Source organism: Panthera tigris, chromosome A3, assembly GCF_018350195.1.
Source record: "Panthera tigris isolate Pti1 chromosome A3, P.tigris_Pti1_mat1.1, whole genome shotgun sequence".
NCBI classification, from domain to species: domain Eukaryota; kingdom Metazoa; phylum Chordata; class Mammalia; order Carnivora; family Felidae; genus Panthera; species Panthera tigris.
In genome coordinates, this window is record NC_056662.1 from 131,855,887 (window position 1) to 131,864,072 (window position 8,186).

The window sequence follows — 8,186 nt, forward strand, 5'->3', positions numbered from 1 at the left end:
AGTTCGGCGCCGCGGGCGCTGGGGCAGGCGCGGGCCGCTGCCCGGGACGAGCGCGCCGAGGCCGGGAGGGTGGCTAGGAGCGCGGGCCTCCGTGCGCCCGCAGCCTCCGCGCCGGCCCTGCGTTCATCGCCTCCCAGAAAAACAAAAGGAAGCCGGCAGCGAGGGAGGGAAAGAGGTGGAGGCGCCCGCCTGTCCGCCGGTCCGCCCGTCCGCCGCCTGCGGTCGCCTCGGCCCGCCTGCCAGCGCCGGGAAGGAAGGGACTCGAAGGCGGGACCCGGAGGCGGGGGCCGGGGGCGGAGCGTGCGGCCGGGGCCGGCGCTCAAGTTTCCAGCGGACCCACCCCCGTCTCGACCACGCCCCCGTCTTGCCCCCGCCCACCTACCCTGCTTGGGTCGCGCCCCCGTCCCTAGCCACGCCCCTTGCTGGCCCTTCGGCCCGGGGCCTCGGAGCTTTCCGCGCCGGCCCCTCGCGGCCCTTTAGCGCACTCTCCGCCCGGCGTAGGCCTTAACCCGGTCCCGTGTCGGCTGGATTTCGGGGCAGGACCGGGGCCGAGCACCAGTTCCGCCTCCCTAACCCTTGGCCTCTGGCCTACGGGTGTGGGAGAGGCGGGGAGGCGGCACCGGGAGGGGCCAGTTCCGCGCCCACTCCCCCGCCTCCCCAGTCCTCTGCAGGAAGTGCAGCCCTTTCTGGTGGCCCAGAAAGGGAAGAGGCTGGAGTCGCCCCAGGCCATCTCCCGGGGCCCTCTGGCATCCTCCCCGCCAGTCCCCCGGGCAGATAACACCAGCCTTCCCGCGCCTCTTTCAGGGAAGAACCGAGGACACCTGAGTTCCAGTTCTGGTTGCCTTTGGCAATTCCGGGCGGGCGGTTTGGGCAAGTCCCTTAGACTCCCGGCCTTGGTTTCCCCACCTAGGAAATGGACGGGAGGAGGAGCGGGCTTTTTTCGGGCCCTTCCCTCCCAGACGTGCTCTGGGCCTTCAGTCTCTGCGGAGGAAGGGACTTGGGGGAAATCTCCTTTTTCAGGCACCGGTGGCCTGGATGTCAGGGAGAGACAACCCCATGCGTCCTGCAGACTTCCTCAGTCCCCCTCCGAAGGCACCTGCCTGGGAGAGAGGGAGTGAGGGACCGTGCTTCCCAGAGCCTCTCCTCCCAGTAGCTCCTGAAGATCTGGGCCCTGGAAAAGCAAATATATACACCCACCCACCACCACCCACCCCAAACATCCCCGAAGAAAAGGTAACCACAGAAACAGCCATGAATGCGGAGCTGGGCGTTAGTGTTAGGCTGAGACAGTCTGTCTCTCTCGCGTCTCTAGGGGAAAACGCAAATCCTCCTCAAATACTCCCCCACAAAAGTGGTGAGTGAACTCCCATTACACAGGAGGCTGCAGAGAGGAATGCTGGTGGGTGGCTTCGGGGTGGGGGGGGGGGAACAGGGTGGGCCGGCAGGCAAGGTGGTCGAAGCCCAGACCCCTCTCTCTCTTGGCAAGCAAATGGCAAAACCACCCCAGAGGCATTTAGTCTCCTAGGCAGCCCTGCTGTGGGGATTAAATGCGATCATTACTGAGCTGTCAGCAGCAGGGGGCCGGGGTGATGTCACAGGGAGCCACTCTGGTACCTGGGGCACCCTCTTTCCTTCTCAGCAGACCAGCAGCCACGGTGATGGAGTAGGCTTCCTGCAGTATATCCACGCAGAGGGTAGGGTTACAGGTGAGACGCCTGCGGTCACATGTCAAACCCAGGCCCATCCACCAGGTGGATACTGGGTTCGACGGGGTAAGTCACGTTCTGCTGGGGTCACACGTGAGGCTCACTTCTCACTCAGGTTGCAGTTGGAGGGCTCGGGGAAGGCTGGTCACGAGCATTCGGGAACTCCAGCCCCTTCCAGCTGGAGATTCCAGCAGAATCTCTTCCAACTGGAGATTCTTCCTTCAGGACTTCTGAGGACTCCGCCGACCCCTTGACTTCCAGCCAGCAACAAGAGAGGAGACAGTGCTAGCTGGGGGTCGGGGGCTGGGGCGGGGGGGAGGCAGTCACTAGGATCCAGGCCTGAAGGAGGCATACGTCACATTGGCCCGCATTCACTGACCAGAGTTAGTCACGAGGCGCTACCTGGATGCAAGGGGTCCTGGAATTACAGTCTTCCTCTGTGCCCAGGAGAACACGGCCGTTTTGGTGGGCACATCGTGACGTCTCCTGCCACAGAATCAGAGCGCAGTTTTCCCAAGCTCAGTCACAGGACAACAGACACGCACATAAAGCATGAGAGTCGTTGAGATCTGAGCCACAGCTAGCTACGATCACCTGCAAAATCAGCTCGGGGGGGAGAGGGTCAGGGGCCTTGAAAGACAAGGAGGCGGGGAAAGCTTCACCCAGGGGGAAGCAGGGTGGAGGGGGAGGAAGCTCGGGGAGAGTGAAAAAGCAGATTTGCTATCAGTGGACCTCCGGGCCTTTGCCTGGGCTGTGTTCTGTCCCACCCATCTGGAACCTCCCTATCCCCAGGATCCAGTTCAGATTTCGCCCTCTGACCTCTCAGCTCCTGTGCACTTCTCCCTTCCCTGAACTTCTAGAGGAGTGTCTCGCTTCAGATGAGCTACAGCCTGGTCCTTTCCTTTTGCTCTTTCAGTAACGCCTTATCAAGCTTCATGGAGGGAGGGCATGCAGTAGTTACTTCATAAGTACTTCTGAATTTGATAAACTGGCGTAAAACGAAAAGCAATTTCAGGGTATGGTGCTCTGTCACTTTCCCGAGGCTGCCATCCCAAAGTAACACAGACTGGCTGGCTCAAACCAAAGACATTCCGTCTCAGAGCTCTGGATGCTGGAAGGCCAAGGTCAACATGTCAGCCAAGCTGCGTCCTCCTGAGGGGTCTGAGGGGGAATCTGTTCCGGGCCTCTCCCCTGGCTTCCGTAGCCTCCAGTGTTTTCTTTGCTTACAGACGGCTGTCTTCTCCCTCTGTCTTCATATCGTCTTTCCTCTGTGTGTGTCTGCCTCTATGTCCACATTTCCCCTTTTTTATAAGAACACCAGTCATATTGGATTAGAGCCCATTCTCATGACCTTCATTTGATCATATGCAAAAGACCCCGTTTCCGAATAGAGTTCTAGTCACAGGTACCAGAGATTAGGGCTTCAGCATCTTTATGGGGGAACAATTCAGCACATAACAGGTGCATGCTGTATATAATTTGTCTTCCATACCATGGCCGTAAACACTTAAAGTCGGGACTGATTCTGATTATTCTTAGTAATATCTGACATAATCGTGGCGCCTGGGTGGCTCAGTCGGTTAAGCGTCAGACTTCAGCTCCGGTCGTGATATTGCGGTTCATGAGTTCGAGCCTCGCGTCGGGCTCTGTGCTGACGGCTCGGAGCCTGGAGCCTGCTTCGGATTCTGTGTCTCCTCCTCTCTCTGCCCCTGCCATGCTCATGCTCTGTCTCTCTCTGTCTCTTAATAATAAATAAACGTTTAAAAAAATAAATAAAATAACAATGATATCTGACATAGTTTTATGACATTACTGTTTAGAAGCACTTTTACATATGCCATTTCCAACATTCTTAAGATTATTCCCACATTTTATAGATGAAGACACTTATACTTGGAGAAAGGAAATGTCCAAGGTCACATGTTAGTAACCGTGGCAGCGGGGTCTAAAAGCCAGATTCAGCATCACTGTGCTGGGCCCACACAGGCTTTGGACAGGGAATGTGACTCAGAGGCACATTCCGATGGATCCCCCTTTCCCCTTCGCCCTTGCAAGCTCCAGAGGGTTCCGATGAATGAGAGGGTCCCTCTCCTCGAGCGACTACCCACCATGGACTGAATCGTGTCCCTCCAAAATTCATACATTGAAGCCCTAACACCCCCCGTGTGCCTGGATTTGGAGATCGGACTTTATAGGAAGTAATTAAGGTTAACAAGGTCATGAGGCATCTGGGTGGCTCAGTGGGTTAAGCCTCCGACTTCAACCCAGGTCCTGATCGCACGGTTCGTGGGTTCGGGCTCCGCGTCGGGCTCTGTGCTGACACCTCGGAGCCTGGAGCCTGCTTCGGATTCTGTGTCTCCCTCTCTGCCCCTTCCCTGCTTGCACTCTATGTCTCTCTCCCTCTCTCTCAAAAATAAATATTAAAAAAAAAAAGTTAAAAAAAAATAAAAACAAATAACTAGCTGACTAAATAAAAAGAACATACTCTTCAGCAATCACGACTGAGCCCTAACCCAGGGTTCTGATTTCCTAATTTGTAACATGTGGATGTTAATGTCTCCCTTGGATTAAAAGAGGCACTGTATGCAAAGGGCCTATGGCTTGATAGATACGCCATAAATGATCAGGACGTTACCTTCATTGTCGTTGTCAGCAGCACTGCGCTGACGGACTCAGTATAAATGCATAAAGGAAAGCATCCTAACGAATCTCCGGAGACCTGGGTTCCAGTCTCAGTTCTGGCACATTCTAGATGCGTCACCTGAACACGACACCTAAGCTCTGGGAGTCTGTTTCCTCGGGAGTGAGTCGGGCTGCCCTCAGGCGACCGGGGCAGGGAAAGGTCAGACGCACCAGGGATTGGCAAACGGCCTGGAACGCTGTGGAAGTGCCTGCCGGGGACTTGAGTGCTGACCTCGAAGTGGTCGCTCCCCAGGCAGTGGTCAGGGTGCACCGGAAGCAGCCAAGAATCTGTTTGGCGGGGCAGCGCTCCTGCTAAACCAAAAGCCAAGCGCAAACAGTGGCTTTGACCAAGGTTTCCAACCAATCTGAACCGGAAAAGGCTGCTTGCCTTTCCAGCTCGGTTCCGGATGGCTTCTCTTCTGGGAAACAGAGCTCCTGGTGCCTGAGAAATGGGGACGCGCCAGCCCACACGGACGGTAGGTGAGTGTCTGCCCGAAACAGTGGGGCGGCTAACGAGCAGCGGAAGGAACACCCCTCAGCCCTGCGTGTCTCCGTTTCGCCTTCTAGCCGGCGGTCCAGACCCCAACAGAAAGAAAAGGTGACCCACGTACGCGGGCACATTTTTCAGTGTAAAAAGACACAGGCAAAATTAATGTTAATGGCACATGTTTCTTTTTCTTTATTTTTTTAATTTTTTTAAACGTGCATTTATTTTTGAGAGAGAGACAGAGACAGAGTGCGAGTGGGGGAGGGCCAGAGAGAGACAGAGAGAGAGACAGAATCCGAAGCAGGCTCCAGGCTCCGAGCTGTCAGCACAGAGCCCGACGCGGGGCTCGAACTCACGAACTGCGAGATCATCACCTGAGCTGAAGTCGGACGCTTAACTGACTGAGCCACCCAGGCGCTCCAATGGCACATTTGTAAATTCAATATAGAGGAAATATTTTTACTTCAACGCGCGGTCACTCTACAAGTTATGAATGAGATGTTTTGCATTCTTTTCTTCATACTAAGTCTTTGACGTTCGATGTGCGTTCTGTATTGATAGCGCATCTCGATTGGGACCGGCACAATTCAGGTGCTTAGTAGCCATATGTGGCCAGTGGCTGTCACCCGGACGGTACAGATATAGAGCAATGGATCCTCAACCTCAGTGTACAACTGAATCCCCTGGGGGCGCCTGGGTGGCTCGGTTGGTTAAGCATCAGACTTCGGCTCAGGTCATGATCTCACGGTTCGTGAGTTCGAGCCCCGCGTCGGGCTCTGGGCTGACGGCTCAGAGCCTGGAGCCTGCTTCGGATTCTGTGTCTCCCTCTCTCTCTGCTCCTCCCCCCGCTCATGCTCTGTCTGTCTCTCTCTCAAAAATAAATAAATGTTGATAAAATACAATCTTGGAAGAAAACAAAAGAATAAATCTCTGGGACCTTGGATCAGGCGATGGTTTCTTAAGCATGACACCAAATGCACAGGCAATCAGAGAAAAAGTTGACAAGATGGACTTCATCAAAATTTAAAACTTTTGTGCTTCAACGGGCACCATCAAGAAAGTGAAAAGACAACCCATAGAATGGGAGAAAATATTGGCAAACCATATATCTAATCAGGAACTTCTATTGCATGTATATAATGAACTCTTACAACTCAACAACAAAAAGACAAATAACCCAATTTAAAAATGGAAAGGGAAAGGGGCACCTCGGTGGCTCAGTCAATTAAACGTCTGACTTCAGCTCAGGTCATGATCTTGTGGTTCATGAGCTCAAGCCCTGCGCTGGGCTCTGTGCTGACAGCTCAGAGCCTAGAGCCCGCTTTAGATTCTGTGTCTCCCTCTCTCTCTCTCTCTGCCCCTCTTCTGCTCATGTTCTGTCTCTCTCTCTCTCAAAAGTAAATAAACATTTTTTTAAAATTTTTCAATTTTTCTTTTAACGTTTATTTATTTTTGAGACAGAGAGAGATAGAGCATGAACGGGGTGGGTCAGAGAGAGAGGGAGACACAGAATCTGAAACAGGCTCCAGGCTCTGAGCTGTCAGCCCAGAGCCTGACGCGGGGCCTGAACTCACAAACTGCGAGATCGTGCCCTGAGCCGGAGTCGGAGGCTTAGCCGACTGAGCCACCCAGGCGCCCTAAAAAATTTTTACATAAAAAATAAAAATGGAAAGGGACTGGGGTAGACATCTAAGGAAGATATACACAGGGCCAACAAGGGCATGAAAAGATGACCCACATCATTCGTTGTCAGGGAGATACAAAGCAAAACCTCTGTGAGATTACTTCACACGCTCTGGGGCTGTTGTCATCAAAAAGACGGACAATAACAAGTGTGGGTGGGGATTTGGAGGATCTGGAACCCACCCACATTCATGGCTGGTGGTAATAGAAAATGGTGCATTGGCTTTGGAGTGCATCTTGGCAGCTCTCCTAAAAGTCAAACATAGACTTACCACCTGGCGTTTCTACTCCCAGGTACATAGCCGAGAGAATGGAAAACATATACCCACCCCAAGACTTGGCCTGACTGTGCATAGCAGCCCTGTTCATAAGAGCTACAGAGTAATGAGGAAGACGTGGGGAAAGGGGGTCTCACGTCGCCTTGAACAATTTGCCGACATCTGGTAAAGTTGGAGAGACAGACACCCTTCAGCCCAGCAACTGCCCCTGCAGCTACCCACCCCAAGAAAACGTCTGTGCACAAGCCAAAAAGCCATACGCATGAACACATCACAACATAGGAGGAGAGAAAAGCATCCTCAAGGTCCTGCGTGAGGGGGAGGGGTGAACAAAGCGCTTTATACCCTTACAATGAGTTCCTATAAATGGCAGGAAAATCAACCAACTGGATACATCTGAATCCAGGCGGATAGACCACAAAAACAGCATTGAATTTTTAAAAAGGCAAGGAATGAAAACGAAACGGTATGTTCCTGTTCATGTTCACTTAAGATAGGCACATTTGTGAAAATATACGCAACTATAGCGAAAGTATCAAAATGGACTGCAGGAGAGCCCACGGATTCACGTTAGTGATTGCTTCTGGGACAGGGCAGGATGCGAAAAAGATCGTAGCGCTACGAGGGGCTTCCCCTGTGCCTGACATGCACTATTTCTAAAAATATAAAGCCAATGCGCCCTGGTGGCAACTCTGTTACGGATGCATGTGTGTCTCGTGTATTCCTTTTCTCTGTATTTATCTGCATTTCGCAATATTTCTCATAAAAAGGGGACATGAATCCTATCCCTTGTCCCTCATTTGGTCTGTTGGGAAGCGTCTGGATTCTAATTTACGGGAAGGCCCAGCTAATTTAAAAGTCAAAGTGCCAGGAACGTCAACCTTTTGGAACCCAGCAGGGGGAAAAGCTCTTGCTCCCCCCACCCCCACCCCCGAAGGTTGTTGTGAAGCCCAGGTACTTACGGAATTCTCTAGGAGCCTCAGGCTTTGTTGGTAAAGTAAGGCAGGATCATGGAAACGGAGAGCTGTTCCCAGAGTGGAGAAAGGTTAAGTGGCTCAGAAGGATGTTAACTTTCATGTCTTTTGAGCAGGTCAGGGAAGTCCCCGTAAAGTTCAAAGTAAGCCAGGACACGGAGAGGCATTGCCGAAGTCACTGTGTGCAAAGACAGCCGGGCAAGGGTCAGCCTGGGAGACAGGCAGAGAACGCGTCTGACACCACAGTGTCCCAGGTGTGAGGAGGCCATGTGCGGAGGGAATCTGGGGGGGACAGAGCTATAGGACCCACCGAGCCGGGCGTCTGCCCCATCAGGGGCATGAGGCCTTCCAGGCAGGTGCGGGCGGCTCCCACGCA